Source organism: Dendrobates tinctorius, unplaced genomic scaffold (assembly GCF_039654945.1).
Source record: "Dendrobates tinctorius isolate UK_male_01 unplaced genomic scaffold, ASM3965494v1 ptg000008l, whole genome shotgun sequence".
Lineage (NCBI taxonomy): Eukaryota > Metazoa > Chordata > Amphibia > Anura > Dendrobatidae > Dendrobates > Dendrobates tinctorius.
In genome coordinates this window covers 79,454,293-79,476,953 of record NW_027361676.1, presented here as the reverse complement: position 1 = coordinate 79,476,953, position 22,661 = coordinate 79,454,293, and the positions used below count along the sequence as shown (strand labels likewise).

The 22,661-nt window shown below is 44.9% G+C and overlaps 1 long non-coding RNA gene across 1 annotated transcript; it reads right to left on the bottom strand.

Annotated features, from left to right (window-relative positions):
- Window positions 1–3,036: 3,036 nt before the first annotated feature.
- On the bottom strand, window positions 3,037–4,377 carry LOC141089652 (uncharacterized). The gene is made up of 3 exons (XR_012232362.1): window positions 3,872–4,377; window positions 3,275–3,369; window positions 3,037–3,183 (listed from the first exon to the last, which is right to left on the bottom strand). It is a non-coding gene; the product is annotated as an uncharacterized lncRNA (long non-coding RNA).
- Between the last annotated feature and the right edge of the window lie 18,284 nt (window positions 4,378–22,661).

Here is a 22,661-nt window from a genome sequence, read left to right as displayed (position 1 = left end):
ATGGTTAAATGAAGAACATTGAAAAAATTTTTTCTGTGTGTTTTATTTTTCATATTAAACTATAGGATTAATAATGGATCGGCGTCTTATTGACGCCTCTCCATTATTACCCCGGCTTAATGTCACCTGTCAATCAAAGGTGACATTAACCCTTTATTACCCCACATCCCGCCACCACGGTGCAGGATGTGGGAAGAGAGGGGCTAAGTGCCGGAATTGGCGCATCTGATCGATGCGCCATTTCTGGGGCGGATGCATGCTGATATTTGTAGCCAGGGGGGGGCCAATATCCATGGCCCCTTCCTCGGCTATGAATATCAGCCCGCAGCTGTCGGCATAGCCTTTCTGGCTAAAAAATATAGGGGGACCCCACGTCTTTTTTTTGGGGGGGGTCCCCCTATTGGAATAGCCATGAAAGGCTCTGCTGACAGCGGCAGGTTGATATTCATAGCCTGGGAAGATGAAACTCTTCCCAGGCTACAAAAAGTCAGCACACACTTGCTTGCTTTTCCTCTCTGGACTTGAAAATTGGGCGGGAGCCCACGCCAGTTTTTTTCAAGTCCAGACAAGGACAAACAGCAACTATGTGTTGTTTTTGGTAGCCTGGGAAGAGGTTAATCTTCCAAGGGTATTAATATCAAGCCGCCGCTGTCAGCAGAGCCTTTGATGAATAACAAAATATATGGGGACCCCACGTAATTTTTTTTGGTTGGGGGGCCACATATTCTATTAGCCATCAAAGGCTCAGATGACAGCGATGGGTTGATATTCAAAGCCTGGGAAGATTATCCCCTTCCAAGGATATCAAAAATCAAGCCCCAGTTGCTGGCTTTGCCATTCTGGACTTGAACAAGATGGCGATGGCTCACGCCATTTTGTTCAAGTGCAGAATGCTAAATCAAGTAAATGTGGACTGTTTTTTGGTATCCTGGGAAAGGGTAGAATCTTCCCAGGCTTTGAATATCAACCCCACAGCTGTTTTAAAAAAAATATCCATAGCGAGCAAATTTGTAAAACAATGGAGGCCTGTATTTGGATTGAAAAAAACACAAAGGAATGTGTAATCTAGTTCTAATTCACCGTAGTATTGTGTGTGGCCTCCATGCGCGTGTTTCAGTTCAATACTACACATTGCCCTCAAAATAAAAAACAGCCCACACCATTATTAATAACCCACTGCTAAAACGGTCATGCAGAAGGATGGCGCAGGCACCAGGCTCACACTCTGCACATGTGACATACATGACAGAGTGTGGAGACAACATACAGAGTGATCTGTTGCCTGCAGCATCATTAAGCATGACATGTTTGGCACTGGGTCAGTAATGGTGTGGGGTGGTTTTTCTTGGTCGAGGCACACAGCCATCCAGGTGCAGTTGGCCCTAGGTTCCACAATGGCAGACCTCATGTGGCTGGAGTGTGTCAGCAGTTCTTGATAGTTGAAGGCAGTTAAGCCATGGCCTGGACCGTCCATTCCCCATAATCCGATTGACACCCTGGGACATCATGTCTTGCTCCATCCACCAATGTTACGTTGCAACTCAGACTGTCCAGGAGTTGACGGATACGTGTGCCCGATGCTATCACATTGTGAGGGAAGTGTGTGTACGTGACTGTGTGTGTGTGTGTGTACGACATTGATTGTATGCTAACAAACTAAATATGAAGATATAAATAACATATTCTTATCCATTACAGATAAGCGACATGCCAGCTATCTGGGACCCGGCCGATGAGGCCTACAAAGACAAGTATACACGGGATATGTGTTGGTCCCGAATCTGCCGTCAGCTGTATCATGAATTTGATGGGTACAGCGTTGCCCTGCAGCAGAAAATTAGTAAGTACATTTTGTTATGTTGGTTATACAGACCAACTCTTCATTTTTAAACGTATTGCATGGATCATAATGTGTTTTTTCTTTACATTTTAGTGCATGATGTTAAGCAACGCTGGAGATCGGTGAGAGATCGATTTCAAAAAATCCAAGCCAAGATTGGCACCAGTGGATCTTCACCGGCGAAAATAAAATTCAGCTTGTATCAGGATATGTGTTTCTTGTTAACCAGCAGGACTTTGAGGAGGTGAATATTTAGATATAATTTCAATGTTGTTAGGATGACTAAAATTTGAATTATCACTGAAAACTGTTATCTTTTTTTATGACAGCACTGATGGAAACATTTCGCCGCTTCCTGAAGATGCCAGCCAAGAGGCCGCAGGATCCACAGATTCTATGGATGGGTCTTCATTCTGTGAACCTGAGTCTCCCTGTACATCTGGTGTAGTGTCGGCTGCGTCATCTTCAGGGATGGCATCTTGTGCAGAGACCCAAAATACTGCTGTCCCAAACAGTCAAACAGCTGCCAATCCGTTGACAGTAACCGAGCCGCTGGCCAAAAAAAGCAAGGCCAAAACCCCCCCAAAAATGGATGTGACTACAAAAAGGGTTAATGACACCATAGATCTAATCAATAAATCTTCCAGGGAAGATCACTTGGATTTTTTTGGTGCCAGCATAGCCAGCAAAGCTCGGTTACTGTCAGCGGAAAGGCAGACTAAGTTTATGACAGTAGTAAATGCAATACTGTCAGAATTTGAAGACCCTTCGCCTATCTCACCTTTAGCAGATATTGTAATAGAGGCCACACAAAGTGTTCGATCAAGGCGTCCACCACCACCACCATTGCCGCCTCCACAACCACCAATGCCACCACCACCACCACCACAACAGCGTGATGACCAACAGTATCAGCGACCTCCCGTTAACTATTCTTATTATGGAGATGTTAACTCTGAAAACATGAGTTACCAAGATTAAATCTTGCTCAACTAGTTTAGGGCATAAGGCAGGTCCTGGATGACAAAGTCCTCCATTACCTTCATTAGTTCTGAGTTGCTGACACCAGACCTGCTGTCACCGTTTTGTGAGGCCATATTCGGACAACACTTGTGTTTGTTGAACCTTTTCTTTGTTGTTGAAAGATTTTATATTTAAAAAAAAATAGAAAAAGACTATGTTGGTCATAAAGTCTTTTATTGGTTTTATAATAAATTAAGATTTACAATTTGTTTTATTATTAGTTGTGGAAAAATATCATAAGGTAATCTCCCATAATGCTCAGGAACAGGTCAAATGCCGGGATGGTGAGCCGGCAAAAGGACACAAATGTCTCGGGATATCTGTTAAAAAAAATAATAAGTTACATCACATACTGATTTGTAGTTACCAAAATTTTACATAACAAATTCTCGTCACATATGGGTAACTTACCTTCTCAAATCTTGGTATAGCACACGAAAGTGACCCTTTCCTGTATGTTCTGCCACAATGGGGTGTACCCACATTCTTCTGGTTCTCTTTCTGGCCTGCAAGTAAGATAAAATAATTTGGGTTAAGGTCCCGTGAGAGTCTACAACGCTCCAGCGCTGAGGAAAACGATGAGACCTAAAGATGGTTGGTACGTCACTACCTGTTCACTCAACACGCAGATCTATTCAATTTACACAGCCACTATACGGCAAGCCGTAACCTCAGCGGTCATTGGGACCTTGTCACACAGCAGCTAATCTGACGACCCCAGCCTGCGTCCTTGAATTCTGCGCCACCATCGCAGTCGCTCATTGTCAGCAAACATAGCAATGCATGAGGCCAGCGGAACAAAACCGATCAAAAAATGGACAGGACATTGAAGCTCAATCAGCAATATCCAGCAGGGGGACGGTCGCCCATATCCATCACATGTAGCAAGATGGCTGGCGACGTCGCTGTTGCGTCACAAAAGCTGTGATGTTTCAGCGACCTCGCTAGCAATCTCACTATGTGTGATGAGGACTCACAAACAATATTTTTACATATAGTGTTGCTTACCTGGAGTCTTTGCTGATTCAGATAATCAAGCAATACTCCAAAAGCTTGGAGGCATTGTGGCCTGTGTAGCCATACATTAGTTTCACCATGTTCTTCGCCATGCTGTGTGCTTCGTTGTTCACTCCGATCATTTTCAAGGTTAGCACTCATGATTACGAAAGTGTGCCGAATCTAAAATGGAGAAAGAGGTTGGACTAGGAAGTGACATCATTTTTTTTTTTTTCGATTTTGAAGTTTCTTCTCTTTATTTTTGCTTTCAAAAAAGGGAGACAAATCAGGTAGAAAAATGCAAGCAAAACTGCACAAAATATGCATGAAATCAGCATAGAAAATGCATGGAAAATTGTTTGAAAAACGCAAGAAAAACGCATCCCAAAAAACGCTTAAAAAACGCATAAAAAACGCTATAAAACCGCATCAAAAACGCAGACATTCCACCATGCGTTTTCTGCCAGCAGCTGCATTTTTTGTGCAGAAAAATGAGACCAAAAATATGCAACGTCTGCACATGGCCTCATACGTGCATACAACACTCACTCCATATTATCTATACTAGTGCACGGCCATGTGATCCTTTTATAACCGCTGCCTTCTGGGACGTTCCTGATGGTCCAATCGGAGCTGCTTGAGGACCTGAGCATGTGACCTCGGACCACCAATGAGCGGTGGTGCTCAGATGGTGAAAAGCAGCACTTAGTCCCAGGAGTGTCTGCTCACCACTGACTAATGCTGGATTCTATAGCTGAACCTGGGAGACTGCACAGGACATGACTTGATATTCCCCCTTTGCAGTGGCGGGAACTCGACGCCTATCAGAAGGGTGCAGCAAAAATCCTTTTATAGTCATTGCCAATCAGACATGACCTTGCTAGTGGACCAATCCGGAACCGGCACAGGACCTGAGCAGCTGATGGCCAACCACCAATGAGAGGTCACCACATCACAAGGATGCTCAGTAGAGCGAATCTCAGTGCCTAACACATATTTCATCATGAAACATATTCACTCTACTCATCACTAGGGATCTAGCTGTTATTTTCTGAAACACATTTTAATTTCTAAGTACTTGCAATACAGAAAACACTAAGAAAGACCCAATGGTGGAATAGTTTTATGGAATGGAGAGGTATTAAATGGAAACGGTCTCTCTTTTGGACATACCAAACATATTATTATGGTCCTACAGGTTCTCGAATGCTTGAAATTTTCATGCATGTATGCCCCACATCTGTGGTCTTGTGCAGAAATTATCTATTAATTGTTCATGTTAATGCATTATTCAAGGCTTTGGGCCATGCTGTGGCTGGAAGAAAACTCTGCCTCTGGTCTTCATTAGCATACCTGTCACCTCTCATTAGCGTCACACTGCCCTGTGATGTCTAGTGGTTGTCCAACACCTGCATCCAGGAATTGTGATATTCCACTTTACTTTTCTTTTATTCTATGACCACAAAAGGAGAGAAACTTATGTCATAACCACAATCCTACCCTGATCTCAACCCTATTGAGAATCTTTAGCGTATAATCAAATAAAAGATCTCTAAGGGTAGGAAGCAATTCACATCAAGACAGTAGCTATTCTGACATCCAGCAAAGAAATTCAAGCAAAAACAATCCAAAAATGTATAACTTCAAAGGATGCAAGAATTGTGAAGGTGATAATAAAGAAGGGGTCTTATGCTAACATTTAACTTGGCCTGTTAAGATGATTTTGATTGAAAAAGTTTACGATTTCTGTAAGTCTGTACTCTTAATACAGTAAATTCAACCATTTTCAGTTCTTTGCAACCTATAAAATGTTTAGAAACTCTGTTGTGCATATTAATATGGAACAGTGTATTTAGAGTTTCTTTAGTTTTGAAAAAAATATTGTCATCATTCAGAGGTTTGTTCAATACTAGAGTTGAGCGACTTTTGGTTTTTTAGGGTCGCGTTTCGTTTCTGAAACCCGACTTTTCCAAAAGTCGGGTCGAGCAAGATCGTCCGATTATAGGGAAAAGTCGGGGTCGTCCCGAAACACGAAACCCAATGTAAGTCAATGGGGAATAAAAGTCGGCAGTGAGAGGAGGACAGGAAACACACCTACAGTGCCCATTTGAATGCCAAAAGCATCAATTCTTCTTTCTTAAGCTTGTCAACCTTAATTAACTTCATAATACAAGTTACGCACTGAAAAATGGGGGTTATTTGGCTACAAACTGTGGGGGGGAGGGCTGGCTCCAGGTTTTCATGTGCCCTGGGCGAAAGAGCGCCCCTTTAACACATACCACAACTCATCATGCTCCGATACGGCAGAGAAATAGCGCTATAGTACAATGAAAAATACCTCACTTTTTACATCTCATGACGAGGCCCATCTATTTCTCCATACAGAATCATTGGTCCCATATAATGTTTGAAACAGTATATGATGAGCTCCACATAATGCTACAGTATATGTTGGTCCCCATGGATGAAGCTCCACTGTGTTATGGGCCCAAATAATGCTCCAAACATAATGGGCCCCATTTCTAATGCTTTAGTGTATAATGGGCCCTGTAAATGCTGCTCCAGTGTCTGATGTCCACCTTTGGAATGTTCCAGTGTATGGTGGGCACCATCTATCATTCTCCAGAGTATAGTGCTCCCCAAAAATTGCTGTCCCAACATTGAAAACAATCAAATAAGTCTCCTCGCTAGGGAATCCCTGTACTTGTCTGGACAGGTGCTGTAGCTTGCTTAACAGCTCGCCAGCCGTTCTCACGCCCAGTATGGATTACACGTGATTGCACAAAGGTGAGAAAGGGTACCGTATCCCCAGATAACATGTATGGATAGCGTACACATTCAAAATATATGTCTCAGGAGGCAGGCTCAGACGGTGTTAGGCCCAGTATGGATTGCACGTGATTGCACAAAGGTTAGAAAGGGTACCGTATCCCCGGATAACATGTATGGATAGCGTACACATTCAAAATATATGTCTATACAGCATGAGGCAGGCTCAGACGGTGTTAGGCCCAGTATGGATTACACGTGATTGCACAAAGGTTAGAAAGGGTACCGTATCCCCGGATAACATGTATGGATAGCGTACACATTCAAAATATATGTCTATACAGCATGAGGCAGGCTCAGACGGTGTTAGGCCCAGTATGGATTGCACATGATTGCACAAAGGTTAGAAAGGGTACCGTATCCCTGGATAACATGTATGGATAGCGTACACATTCAAAATATATGTCTCAGGAGGCAGGCTCAGACGGTGTTAGGCCCAGTATGGATTGCACGTGATTGCACAAAGGTTAGAAAGGGTACCGTATCCCTGGATAACATGTATGGATAGCGTACACATTCAAAATATATGTCTATACAGCATGAGGCAGGCTCAGATGGTGTTAGGCCCAGTATGGATTGCACGTGATTGCACAAAGGTTAGAAAGGGTACCGTATCTCTGGATAACATGTATGGATAGCGTACACATTCAAAATATATGTCTATACAGCATGAGGCAGGCTCAGATGGTGTTAGGCCCAGTATGGATTGCACGTGATTGCACAAAGGTGAGAAAGGGTACCGTATCCCCAGATAACATGTATGGATAGCGTACACATTCAAAATATATGTCTCAGGAGGCAGGCTCAGACGGTGTTAGGCCCAGTATGGATTGCACGTGATTGCACAAAGGTTAGAAAGGGTACCGTATCCCCGGATAACATGTATGGATAGCATACACATTCAAAATATATGTCTATACAGCATGAGGCAGGCTCAGACGGTGTTAGGCCCAGTATGGATTGCATGTGATTACACAAAGGTTAGAAAGGGTACCGTATCACCGGATAACATGTATGGATAGTGTACACATTCAAAATATATGTCTATACAGCATGAGGCAGGCTCAGACGGTGTTAGGCCCAGTATGGATTGCACGTGATTGCACAAAGGTTAGAAAGGGTACCGTATCCCTGGATAACATGTATGGATAGCGTACACATTCAAAATATATGTCTCAGGAGGCAGGCTCAGACGGTGTTAGGCCCAGTATGGATTGCACGTGATTGCACAAAGGTTAGAAAGGGTACCGTATCCCTGGATAACATGTATGGATAGCGTACACATTCAAAATATATGTCTATACAGCATGAGGCAGGCTCAGATGGTGTTAGGCCCAGTATGGATTGCACGTGATTGCACAAAGGTTAGAAAGGGTACCGTATCCCTGGATAACATGTATGGATAGCGTACACATTCAAAATATATGTCTCAGGAGGCAGGCTCAGGCGGTGTTAGGCCCAGTATGGATTGCACGTGATTGCACAAAGGTTAGAAAGGGTACCGTATCCCCGGATAACATGTATGGATAGAGTACACATTCAAAATATATGTCTATACAGCATGAGGCAGGCTCAGACGGTGTTAGGCCCAGTATGGATTGCACGTGATTGCACAAAGGCTAGAAAGGGTACCGTATCCCCGGATAACATGTATGGATAGCGTACACATTCAAAATATATGTCTATACAGCATGAGGCAGGCTCAGACGGTGTTAGGCCCAGTATGGATTGCACGTGATTGCACAAAGGTTAGAAAGGGTACCGTATCCCTGGATAACAAGTATGGATAGCGTACACATTCAAAATATATGTCTCAGGAGGCAGGCTCAGACGGTGTTAGGCCCAGTATGGATTGCATGTGATTGCACAAAGGTTAGAAAGGGTACCGTATCCCTGGATAAAATGTATGTATAGCGTACACATTCAAAATATATGTCTATACAGCATGAGGCAGGCTCAGATGGTGTTAGGCCCAGTATGGATTGCACGTGATTGCACAAAGGTGAGAAAGGGTATCGTATCCCCAGATAACATGTATGGATAGCGTACACATTCAAAATATATGTCTCAGGAGGCAGGCTCAGACGGTGTTAGGCCCAGTATGGATTGCACGTGATTGCACAAAGGTTAGAAAGGGTACCGTATCCCCGGATAACATGTATGGATAGCATACACATTCAAAATATATGTCTCAGGAGGCAGGCTCAGACGGTGTCAGGCCCAGTATGGATTGCACGTGACTGCACAAAGGTTAGAAAGGGTACCGTATCCCTGGATAACATGTATGGATAGCGTACACATTCAAAATATATGTCTCAGGAGGCAGGCTCAGATGGTGTTAGGCCCAGTATGGATTGCACGTGATTGCACAAAGGTTAGAAAGGGTACCGTATCCCCGGATAACATGTATGGATAGCGTACACATTCAAAATATATGTCTATACAGCATGAGGCAGGCTCAGACGGTGTTAGGCCCAGTATGGATTGCACGTGATTGCACAAAGGTTAGAAAGGGTACCGTATCCCTGGATAACAAGTATGGATAGCGTACACATTCAAAATATATGTCTCAGGAGGCAGGCTCAGACGGTGTTAGGCCCAGTATGGATTGCACGTGATTGCACAAAGGTTAGAAAGGGTACCGTATCCCTGGATAACATGTATGGATAGCGTACACATTCAAAATATATGTCTCAGGAGGCAGGCTCAGACGGTGTTAGGCCCAGTATGGATTGCACGTGATTGCACAAAGGTTAGAAAGGGTACCTTTTCCCTGGATAACATGTATGGATAGCGTACACATTCAAAATATATGTCTATACAGCATGAGGCAGGCTCAGATGGTGTTAGGCCCAGTATGGATTGCACGTGATTGCACAAAGGTTAGAAAGGGTACTGTATCCCTGGATAACATGTATGGATAGCGTACACATTCAAAATATATGTCTCAGGAGGCAGGCTCAGACGGTGTTAGGCCCAGTATGGATTGCACGTGATTGCACAAAGGTTAGAAAGGGTACCGTATCCCCGGATAACATGTATGGATAGCGTACACATTCAAAATATATGTCTATACAGCATGAGGCAGGCTCAGACGGTGTTAGGCCCAGTATGGATTGCACGTGATTGCACAAAGGTTAGAAAGGGTACCGTATCCCCGGATAATATGTATGGATAGCGTACACATTCAAAATATATGTCTATACAGCATGAGGCAGGCTCAGACGGTGTTAGGCCCAGTATGGATTGCACGTGATTACACAAAGGTTAGAAAGGGTACCGTATCCCTGGATAACAAGTATGGATAGCGTACACATTCAAAATATATGTCTCAGGAGGCAGGCTCAGACGGTGTTAGGCCCAGTATGGATTGCACGTGATTGCAGAAAGGTTAAAAAGGGTACCGTATCCCTGGATAACATGTATGGATAGCGTACACATTCAAAATATATGTCTCAGGAGGCAGGCTCAGACGGTGTTAGGCCCAGTATGGATTGCACGTGATTGCACAAAGGTAAGAAAGGGTACCGTATCCCTGGATAACATGTATGGATAGCGTACACATTCAAAATATATGTCTATACAGCATGAGGCAGGCTCAGATGGTGTTAGGCCCAGTATGGATTGCACGTGATTGCACAAAGGTGAGAAAGGGTATCGTATCCCCAGATAACATGTATGGATAGCGTACACATTCAAAATATATGTCTCAGGAGGCAGGCTCAGACGGTGTTAGGCCCAGTATGGATTGCACGTGACTGCACAAAGGTTAGAAAGGGTACCGTATCCCTGGATAACATGTATGGATAGCGTACACATTCAAAATATATGTCTATACAGCATGAGGCAGGCTCAGACGGTGTTAGGCCCAGTATGGATTGCACGTGATTGCACAAAGGTTAGAAAGGGTATCGTATCCCCGGATAACATGTATGGATAGCGTACACATTCAAAATATATGTCTATACAGCATGAGGCAGGCTCAGACGGTGTTAGGCCCAGTATGGATTGCACGTGATTGCACAAAGGTTAGAAAGGGTACCGTATCCCTGGATAACAAGTATGGATAGCGTACACATTCAAAATATATGTCTCAGGAGGCAGGCTCAGACGGTGTTAGGCCCAGTATGGATTGCATGTGATTGCACAAAGGTTAGAAAGGGTACCGTATCCCTGGATAAAATGTATGTATAGCGTACACATTCAAAATATATGTCTATACAGCATGAGGCAGGCTCAGATGGTGTTAGGCCCAGTATGGATTGCACGTGATTGCACAAAGGTGAGAAAGGGTATCGTATCCCCAGATAACATGTATGGATAGCGTACACATTCAAAATATATGTCTCAGGAGGCAGGCTCAGACGGTGTTAGGCCCAGTATGGATTGCACGTGATTGCACAAAGGTTAGAAAGGGTACCGTATCCCCGGATAACATGTATGGATAGCATACACATTCAAAATATATGTCTCAGGAGGCAGGCTCAGACGGTGTCAGGCCCAGTATGGATTGCACGTGACTGCACAAAGGTTAGAAAGGGTACCGTATCCCTGGATAACATGTATGGATAGCGTACACATTCAAAATATATGTCTCAGGAGGAAGGGTCAGATGGTGTTAGGCCCAGTATGGATTGCACGTGATTGCACAAAGGTTAGAAAGGGTACCGTATCCCCGGATAACATGTATGGATAGCGTACACATTCAAAATATATGTCTATACAGCATGAGGCAGGCTCAGACGGTGTTAGGCCCAGTATGGATTGCACGTGATTGCACAAAGGTTAGAAAGGGTACCGTATCCCTGGATAACAAGTATGGATAGCGTACACATTCAAAATATATGTCTCAGGAGGCAGGCTCAGACGGTGTTAGGCCCAGTATGGATTGCACGTGATTGCACAAAGGTTAGAAAGGGTACCGTATCCCTGGATAACATGTATGGATAGCGTACACATTCAAAATATATGTCTATACAGCATGAGGCAGGCTCAGACGGTGTTAGGCCCAGTATGGATTGCACGTGATTGCACAAAGGTTAGAAAGGGTACCGTATCCCTGGATAACATGTATGGATAGCGTACACATTCAAAATATATGTCTCAGGAGGCAGGCTCAGACGGTGTTAGGCCCAGTATGGATTGCACGTGATTGCACAAAGGTTAGAAAGGGTACCTTTTCCCTGGATAACATGTATGGATAGCGTACACATTCAAAATATATGTCTATACAGCATGAGGCAGGCTCAGATGGTGTTAGGCCCAGTATGGATTGCACGTGATTGCACAAAGGTTAGAAAGGGTACTGTATCCCTGGATAACATGTATGGATAGCGTACACATTCAAAATATATGTCTCAGGAGGCAGGCTCAGACGGTGTTAGGCCCAGTATGGATTGCACGTGATTGCACAAAGGTTAGAAAGGGTACCGTATCCCCGGATAACATGTATGGATAGCGTACACATTCAAAATATATGTCTCAGGAGGCAGACTCAGACGGTGTCAGGCCCAGTATGGATTGCACGTGACTGCACAAAGGTTAGAAAGGGTACCGTATCCCTGGATAACATGTATGGATAGCGTACACATTCAAAATATATGTCTATACAGCATGAGGCAAGCTCAGACGGTGTTAGGCCCAGTATGGATTGCACGTGATTGCACAAAGGTTAGAAAGGGTACGGTATCCCCGGATAACATGTATGGATAGCATACACATTCAAAATATATGTCTCAGGAGGCAGGCTCAGACGGTGTTAGGCCCAGTATGGATTGCACGTGATTGCACAAAGGTAAGAAAGGGTACCGTATCCCTGGATAACATGTATGGATAGCATACACATTCAAAATATATGTCTATACAGCATGAGGCAGGCTCGTTAGGCCCAGTATGGATTGCACGTGATTGCACAAAGGTTAAAAAGGGTACCGTATCCCTAGATAACATGTATGGATAGCGTACACATTCAAAATATATGTCTATACAGCATGAGGCAGGCTCAGATGGTGTTATGCCCAGTATGGATTGCACGTGATTGCACAAAGGTTATAAAGGGTACCGTATCCCTGGATAACATGTATGGATAGCGTACACATTCAAAATATATGTCTATACAGCATGAGGCAGTCTCAGATGTTGTTAGGCCCAGTATGGATTGCACGTGATTGCACAAAGGTTAGAAAGGGTACCGTATCCCTGGATAACATGTATGCATAGAGTACACATTCAAAATATATGTCTCAGGAGGCAGGCTCAGATGGTGTTAGGCCCAGTATGGATTGCACGTGATTGCACAAAGGTTAGAAAGGGTACCGTATCCCTGGATAACATGTATGGATAGCGTACACATTCAAAATATATGTCTATATAGCATGAGGCAGGCTCAGACGGTGTTAGGCCCAGTATGGATTGCACGTGATTGCACAAAGGTTAGAAAGGGTACCGTATCCCTGGATAACATGTATGGATAGCGTACACATTCAAAATATATGTCTCAGGAGGCAGGCTCAGACGGTGTTAGGCCCAGTATGGATTGCACGTGATTGCTCAAAGGTTAGAAAGGGTACCGTATCCCTGGATAACATGTATGGATAGCGTACACATTCAAAATATATGTCTGAGGAGGCAGGCTCAGACGGTGTTAGGCCCAGTATGGATTGCACGTGATTGCACAAAGGTTAGAAAGGGAACCGTATCCCTGGATAACATGTATGGATAGCGTACACATTCAAAATATATGTCTCAGGAGGCAGGCTCAGACGGTGTCAGGCACAGTATGGATTTGACGGCCCAGATTACACAGCGGAGGAGCAGGGAGAGGTAAAGATTGCAAATGCTGGGGCCCTGCCCAAGCAAGGGGGGCCCACTCGTGGGCGTCGGTACTGGCACTGGGCCCCTCATAGTACAGCGGTGTGTCTGACGGCGGGTGTGCACCACCACCGTCAGAGACACTTGATTGCACTATGAGGGACCCTGTGCCAGTGCCCGCGCCCAAGAGTCGGCCTACCCACCTGTCCTGGGCAACGGCACTCGCACGGTGTCGTGCGCTAGGTGGTGACCCCGGCCATGGGGGGGGAGGCAGCACAGTTAGGGAGTTTTAGAAAGTGGCAAATGTTGATGTTGGACATTCAGCTGATGCAAAAGGCGAAATAGGTGAAGTACCAGGAAGAGGTGGACCAAAGCAAGCCATTTTTCTGTCACCCTATGTGTCATCAGGGGAAGGTGGGACAAAATCCTTGGAAACCCATGCGTGGTTCATTTTAATGAAGGTTAGATCATCCACATTTTGGGTTGACAGACGGGTCCTTTTTTCTGTCAGGATTGATCCAGCTGCACTGAAGACTCTTTCCGATAGCACACTTGCAGCTGGGCAAGCGAGCTCCTGTAAGGCATATTGGGCCAATTCAGGCCAGGTGTCCAGTTTAGCGGCCCAATAGTCAAAGAGGAATGACCTGTGTGGGAGAACATCGATATGGGAGGAAAAGTAGTTTGTAACCATAGTTGAAAACTGCTGTCTCCTGTCACTTTCCATCGATGCAGTATTACCAGTTGTGTGAGCGGTATTTGAAAAATCTGTCCACAACATTGTCATGAAACCCCTGTCTCCAACGCCACTTCTGCTGTGTGCACCACAAACACCTCTGCCAAGCTGCCCCCGGCCCGTACGGCTCGTGTGAGAACCATCACCGCTGCTGTGTGCTGGGAATGCCTCAAGCAACCGATTTACCAGAGTTGCTTGTTTATTAGCCAATATTAGGTCGAGGTTCTCCTGTGGCATGATGTTTTGTAATTTGCCTTTATAGCGTGGATCCAGGATGCTGGCCAACCAGTAGTCGTCATCGTTCATCATTTTGGCAATGCGGGGGTCCCTTTTTAGGATCCGCAAGGCATAATCTGACATGTGGGCCAATGTTCCCGGTGTCAATGATGCACTGCGAGTGCTGGGTGGAGGAGCACTTTCTGGCAAATCCACATCCCTCCAGTCACGCACAAACCCTGTACCAGACCTTGCCACGCCAACATTTTCACTTGCCCCACGAGATGCATCCTCCTTCCCTACGTAATCATCCCCATCATCCTCCTCCTCTTCCTCTTGTTCCTCCACCTCGTCCAGGAGAGGTCCCTGAGCAGACAATGGCTGAATGTCATCAAGGATTCCCTCCTCCTCTTCCTCCTCATCAACATTGGCTGCAGACGCCTGCTCCTTAAGGTGCGTCAAAGTTTGCATGAGCAGACGCATAAGTGGGATGCTCACGCTTAGGATGGCGTCGTCTGCGCTTACCAGCCGTGTGCATTCCTCAAAACACTGAAGGACTTTACAAAGGTCTTTCAGCTTCGACCACTGCACACCTGTCAACTCCATGTCTGCTCTCAAAGTGCCTGGCCGTGTATCCTCCCACAAATGCATTATGGCCTGCCTCTGCTTGCACAGCCGCTCCACCATGTGCAGGGTAGAGTTCCACCTTGTTGCAATGTCGATAATGAGGCGGTGGTTGGGAAGGTGGAGCAATCGCTGCAGCTTCTGCATACGAACGGAGTGTACAGGCGACCGGCGGATGTGCGCGCACAGTCTTCGCACCTTCTGGAGCAGGGCTGTTAACTCCGGATAATTTTTGAGGAAGCACTGCACCACCAGGTTCAAGGTGTGAGCCAAGCAAGGTATGTGGCTGAGTTTTGAAAGGGCTATGGCTGCCACAAAATTACGGCCGTTATCACTAACTACCTTGCCTGCCTCAAGATGTACACTGCCCAGCCATGACTCAGTTTGCTGCTTCAAGTACTCGGCCAGCACCTCGGCGGTGTGTCTGTCGCCCAAACACATCATCTGCAACACAGCCTGCTGACGCTTTCCACTAGCTGCTCGATAGGGGGACACATCGTGTGCAACAGTGGCAGCTGCAGATGGAGTGCTCGTACGACTGCGCTCTGTGGACGAGCTTTCGCTTCTGGAGGAGGAGGGTCGAACGCCTACAGCCAACTGTTTCCTATACCGTGGGCAAGGCAGCACTGTCCCACCACCGCTGTCCCCTGTGGACCCTGCATCCACCACATTAACCCAGTGCGCAGTGATGGACACGTAACGGCCCTGGCCATGCCGACTGGACCATGCATCAGTTGTGAGGTGCACCTTTCCGCTCACTGACTGCTTGAGTGCATGGACAATGCGGTCTTTCACATGATGGTGGAGGGCTGGGATGGCTTTGCGAGGGAAGAAGTGGCGACTGGGTAGGTCATAGCGTGGTACTGCATAGGCCATGAGTTCGCGGAAAGCTGTGCTTTCCACCAACCGAAAGGGCATCATCTCAAACGAGATTAGTTTGGCAATGTGGGCGTTCAAACCCAGTGTACGTGGATGAGAGACTGAGTACTTTCTTGACCTACTCATAGTGTCTGGGAGGGTGAGCTGGACTTGAGAGCTGCATATGGTGGAAGTAGCGGTGGACAGGGCGGACTGAGAGAGGGTTGATGATGGTGATGGAGTTGGTGTTCTTTCTGATGGCCTAGAATCAGTCTTTCGTTGATATAACAGTGGGATTCCCTGACTGCTGTGGCCTTGCAACGACACCTCAACATTTGCTGCTGTGCTAACCGGTGGGCTTACAGTGGGGGAAACAATGTAGCGTTGCTGACTACCTTCGTTGTGATCAGTTGCACATGTGGCACTTGAGGTTTGGTGTTGTGTCCACGCTTGCAAGTGCATGCTGGTTAAATGTCTAAGCATGCAACTGGTATTCAAATTTTTCAGATTTTTCCCTCGGCTAAAGGTCTTTGCGCACTTCTTACAGATAACCTTGGCCTGATCATGAGGATTTTGTTCAAAAAAGTGCCACACTGCACTCATCCTACTTTGGCAGACATTTTGCGGCCTAGCACGCTGTGATCTTTTGACCCTCTGGACAAGCTGTCCAGCAACTCTTTTGATGTTTGGAACCTGTCTTTGGAGTGCTCCGGGCCTGCCAGATAACAGCTGTTGCGATGTCGATGTCTGCTGTGGATGCTCCTCATCTGAGCTATTGGAAGCAGCACCCTCTTCCCCCAATGGATGCCAATCTGGGTCAACAACTGGGTCATCCATCACCTCCTCTTCTATGTCATGTGCACCTTCCTCTGTGTCACCGTGTATGGTGGTATAGTGTGCGGGAAGGGGCACCTGAGTCTCATCAGGGTCAAAATCTGGCTCTGTACACTGCGAGGACAATGTAGTGCTCTGAGTGAATGTACCAGCAGAATCATCCATCAGCGGCTGTGCATCAGTGCACTCCATGTCAGATTCATCTTGGCCTGGGTAATTCACCATTTCACTTGATAATCCAGGCATGGTATGTGAAAACAGCTCCATGGAGTAATCAGTAGTATGGCCTGCGTCATCCTTCAATCTTGGTTGGGGTGAAGGACACAAGGAAAGGTGTGGTTCATGAACATGAGCCTCCAATGACGACTCAGTGCTTTTACTTTTTACAACTGAAGTAGAGGAGGCGATAGAGCTGGAGGCTGAGTCAGCAATGTAAGACAAAACTTTTTCCTGATGCTCTGGCTTTAAAAGCGGTTTGCCAACTCCTAGAAAAGTAAGCGTTCGAGGCCTTATGTAGCCAGACGATGACGCAGGGTCAGCACCACCTGCATTCGGTCCTATTTTGCTCTTGCCACTACCATCAGATCCACCACCAACACCATCATTACCAGCTGCCAACCCCCGCCCAATTCCACGGCCTCTTCCACCAGCCTTCCTCATTTTTGGTAGAAATGTAGACAAAATCCAACAAACTATATAGTAATGTAAAACAAGGTACAAGGTGTCTATAGGACAGGGGAGATTTTGAATTTCTGCACACACTTTTGGACACTGGACACTTTTGGATTGTGTGAGGCCCACTGATATCTGAGCGCTATGTGACAGGCTCGATGGCACAGCTGTGACAAAAGTGACTAGAGGATAAGGGAGATTTTGAATTTCTGCACACACTTGTGGACAGTGGACACTTTTGGATTGTGTGAGGCCCACTGATATCTGAGCGCTATGTGACAGGCTCGATGGCACTGCTGTGACAAAAGTGACTAGAGGATAAGGGAGATTTTGAATTTCTGCACACACTTGTGGACAGTGGACACTTTTGGATTTGTGTGAGGCCCACTGATATCTGAGCGCTATGTGACAGGCTCGATGGCACAGCTGTGACAAAAGTGACTAGAGGATAAGGGAGATTTTGAATCTCTGCACACACTTTTGGACACTGGACACTTTTGGATTGTGTGAGGCCCAATGAATATCTGAGCGCTATGTGACAGGCTCGATGGCACAGCTGTGACAAAAGTGACTAGAGGATAAGGGAGATTTTGAATTTCTGCACACACTTGTGGACAGTGGACACTTTTGGATTGTGTGAGGCCCACTGATATCTGAGCGCTATGTGACAGGCTCAATGGCACTGCTGTGACAAAAGTGACTAGAGGATAAGGGAGATTTTGAATTTCTGCACACACTTGTGGACAGTGGACACTTTTGGATTGTGTGAGGCCCACTGATATCTGAGTGCTATGTGACAGGCTCGATGGCACAGCTGTGACAAAAGTGACTAGAGGATAAGGGAGATTTTGAATCTCTGCACACACTTTTGGACACTGGACACTTTTGGATTGTGTGAGGCCCAATGAATATCTGAGCGCTATGTGACAGGCTCGATGGCACAGCTGTGACAAAAGTGACTAGAGGATAAGGGAGATTTTGAATTTCTGCACACACTTGTGGACAGTGGACACTTTTGGATTGTGTGAGGCCCACTGATATCTGAGCGCTATGTGACAGGCTCGATGGCACTGCTGTGACAAAAGTGACTAGAGAATAAGGGAGATTTTGAATTTCTGCACACACTTGTGGACAGTGGACACTTTTGGATTGTGTGAGGCCCACTGATATCTGAGCGCTATGTGACAGGCTCGATGGCACAGCTGTGACAAAAGTGACTAGAGGATAAGGGAGATTTTGAATCTCTGCACACACTTGTGGACAGTGGACACTTTTGGATTGTGTGAGGCCCACTGATATCTGAGCGCTATGTGACAGGCTCGATGGCACAGCTGTGACAAAATTGACTAGAGGATAAGGGAGATTTTGAATTTCTGCACACACTTGTGGACAGTGGACACTTTTGGATTGTGTGAGGCCCACTGATATCTGAACGCTATGTGACAGGCTCGATGGCACTGCTGTGACAAAAGTGACTAGAGGATAAGGGAGATTTTGAATTTCTGCACACACTTGTGGACAGTGGACACTTTTGGATTGTGTGAGGCCCACTGATATCTGAGCGCTATGTGACAGGCTCGATGGCACAGCTGTGACAAAAGTGACTAGAGGATAAGGGAGATTTTGAATCTCTGCACACACTTTTGGACACTGGGCACTTTTGGATTGTGTGAGGCCCAATGAATATCTGAGCGCTATGTGACAGGCTCGATGGCACAGCTGTGACAAAAGTGACTAGAGATTAAGGGAGATTTTGAATCTCTGCACACACTTTTGGACACTGGACACTTTTGGATTGTGTGAGGCCCACTGATATCTGAGCGATATGTGACAGGCTCGATGGCACTGCTGTATCAAAAGTGACTAGAGGATAAGGGAGATTTTGAATTTCTGCACACACTTGTGGACAGTGGACACTTTTGGATTGTGTGAGGCCCACTGATATCTGAGCGCTATGTGACAGGCTCGATGGCACTGCTGTGACAAAAGTGACTAGAGGATAAGGGAGATTTTGAATTTCTGCACACACTTGTGGACAGTGGACACTTTTGGATTGTGTGAGGCCCACTGATATCTGAGCGCTATGTGACAGGCTCGATGGCACAGCTGTGACAAAAGTGACTAGAGGATGAGGGAGATTTTGAATTTCTGCACACACTTGTGGACAGTGGACACTTTTGGATTGTGTGAGGCCCAATGAATATCTGAGCGCTATGTGACAGGCTCGATGGCACAGCTGTGACAAAAGTGACTAGAGGATAAGGGAGATTGGATTGCTTTTAAAAAAGCAGTTTGCGGAGCAGTGGGTAAACAGCAATGCCTGCCTGTCATGAAGCCTTAAAAGGCAGCCCAACAACCAACACCACTGATACACCACTATATAGCCTCCCCTTGCACTGCACACACAGTGACTGGTGTGTTGTGCAGGCCAAATTGCTAGCAGCAGAAGCAGTTTTTTTTTCTTCTCAGCAGGACAAAAAAAAATTGGGATTGCTTTTAAAAAAGCAGTTTGCGGAGCAGTGGGTAAACAGCAATGCCAGCCTGTCAGGAAGCCTTAAAAGGCAGCCCAACAACCAACACCACTGATACACCACTATATAGCCTCCCCTTGCACTGCACACACAGTGACTGGTGTGTTGTGCAGGCCAAATTGCTAGCAGCAGAAGCAGTTTTTTTTTCTTCTCAGCAGGACAAAAAAAAATTGGGATTGCTTTTAAAAAAGCAGTTTGCGGAGCAGTGGGTAAACAGCAATGCCAGCCTGTCAGGAAGCCTTAAAAGGCAGCCCAACAACCAACACCACTGATACACCACTATATAGCCTCCCCTTGCACTGCACACACAGTGACTGGTGTGTTGTGCAGGCCAAATCGCTAGCAGCAGTAGCAGTTTTTTTGTCTTCTTCCCTGCCCAACGCTCTCCCTACAGAATCAGCAGCAACCTCTCCCTATACTAAGATCGGCAGAAGTAAGATGGGGGTCGGCGTGCACGCCCTTTTATACCCCCTGTGACGCCCACCAAAGCAAGCCAATCACTTGCATGCCCTTCTGAAAGATGGTGGTGACCCGTGCCTATGTCATCACGTTGCCCACAGTGTCCGTGGATCCTGATTGGCTGAAAAAGAGCGCAAAACAAACTTTTGAAACACGACTTTGGCGCGTAAGTCGCCGACCTCATGGCTGACCTCATCCTAGGGTCGGGTTTCGTTTCTTGAAACCCGACTTTGCCAAAAGTCAGCGACTTTTGAATTTTTTCGACCTGTTTCGCTCAACTCTATTCAATACAATTTGATTCATACAGTTGATGACTTGAACACTATACTGACTCATCTGCATCAACCATTTAGGAAAATCAGAGAAAGATAGCGTTTGAATAATAATTTGGAATACGTTGCAGAAGAGCACACACAATAACTTAAAGTAAGTTTGCAAGAAATAAAATTTATTATGTAATATTGACCAAGTATTTGCAAACTTACATGATTATCATTAAAAGTGTCAAAAGACACTGTGATACTGAGAGTATGTACTACAATTCTGAGACAGGTTTTCCCACTTTTAGAGGATAAATATGGATTTTTTTTATGTCACAAAATCACAGTCTTAAAGGAATCATTCTCAAGTTATTTAATTTCTTTAGCTAGACAGCATGAAAATAAGCAAATCTACAAATAACTTGCTTTTTCTCTGTGTTAGGGATCTCCTGCTGTGAGAGTTTTTATTTTCCCCATTGTACTATTTGTTTTCATAGCCATTGACCTTTAACGTCTGCTTAGACCTTGGTTAAGTATGTGAAGTAGTTACATTCCAAGATAAGAGTTAACTCCTAGCATATCAGTCCACTCTCTTCAGCCCATTGATTCTACTGTCAAAAGCAGTTACTGCTCATCTCTTTCCCCCTTCCTCTCATCTCTTGGCAAGCTGCTTTTATCAGTTCTGCAGAATCACAATTTCGCAGCACTCAGTAAAATGTCTTTCACTGTCTTGTGCTTTTTCAGCCACAGACATGCAAATACAGTGTAGAACCAAAACACACCACCGAGAACTGAATGTGTTACAGCAGAACTTTGCTTAACTTTACTAATACTATAGCTCTACTACTCACCAGAAGTGTCACTCAAGGCGGAATGCTTTATCTGCTAGAAACCAGAAAGTATGGAGATTGCAAGTTGTGCGCTGCTCAAAAGACAACTTTAAAATAACCTTTTAAGACTGTATGGTATCTGTCATTCAATTTGTGCCATATTTTAATGTTAAATTCATATTTATATGAAAAGTACAGTTTTTTAACAGAGTCTTTGATGTAATATAGTGCAATTTAAGTACTATTTTAAACCACCAGATTTAATGAAGGAAAGATTTAAATTGAGTCACAGAAAATAAAAAAATGTTGCTATAAAAGTCATAAGTCATAGAAAGGTGCCATTTACTTTTTATTTTTACGGATGGTATTAAGAGAAATTAATGGTTTCTACTTAAAATGTCTATACTATTCAGTATATAATGCTAATAGAGATATAAGTCATGTTGACAACCTATCCAACATTAAATTACTAAAGCTATTCTCAAAGATTGAAGACTGATTTCTGAAGCAAGATTAATGACTCTTTAAATATCTTTACGTTTTATGGAAATTAAACATGTTCTCTTTATTATGTTTAATTCAGATTAGAATGATTTTGTACTTCTTTGTATTTTAATTTAGAGTCAAAGATAATAGATACAATTTAGTGACATAAATATTGAAATACAGATAAATATAATATCGCACTCATATAGTAAAAATCTGTCATTAACACTCATAAAATTATGAATAGTTACTCTTCACTCATCCTTCTGGATCTCCCTGCAGCATTTGACAATGTGGATCACCATATTTTGCTCATTATGTTTCTCAGTATCAGCCATAAGGAGAAGAGCTTTTGCAGAAGACCGCATTTGAGTGTTAGCCAACAGAGCATCAGATCAAACTTGGACCAATATTAGTCGATGGGGTGGTGCACATGTCTGATTTTTTCATTGGACAGAGCATAGAATCACAGAATATTAGACTTGCAAGGGACCTCCAGTGTCATCATGTTTCAACCCCCTGCTCAATGCAGAATTCACTAAACCATCTCAGACATATGTCTGTCCAGCCTCTGTTTGAAGACTTCCGTTGAAGTAGAACTCACCAACTATTGTAGCAACCTGTTCCACTTATTGATCATCCTCACTGTCAAAAAGTTTT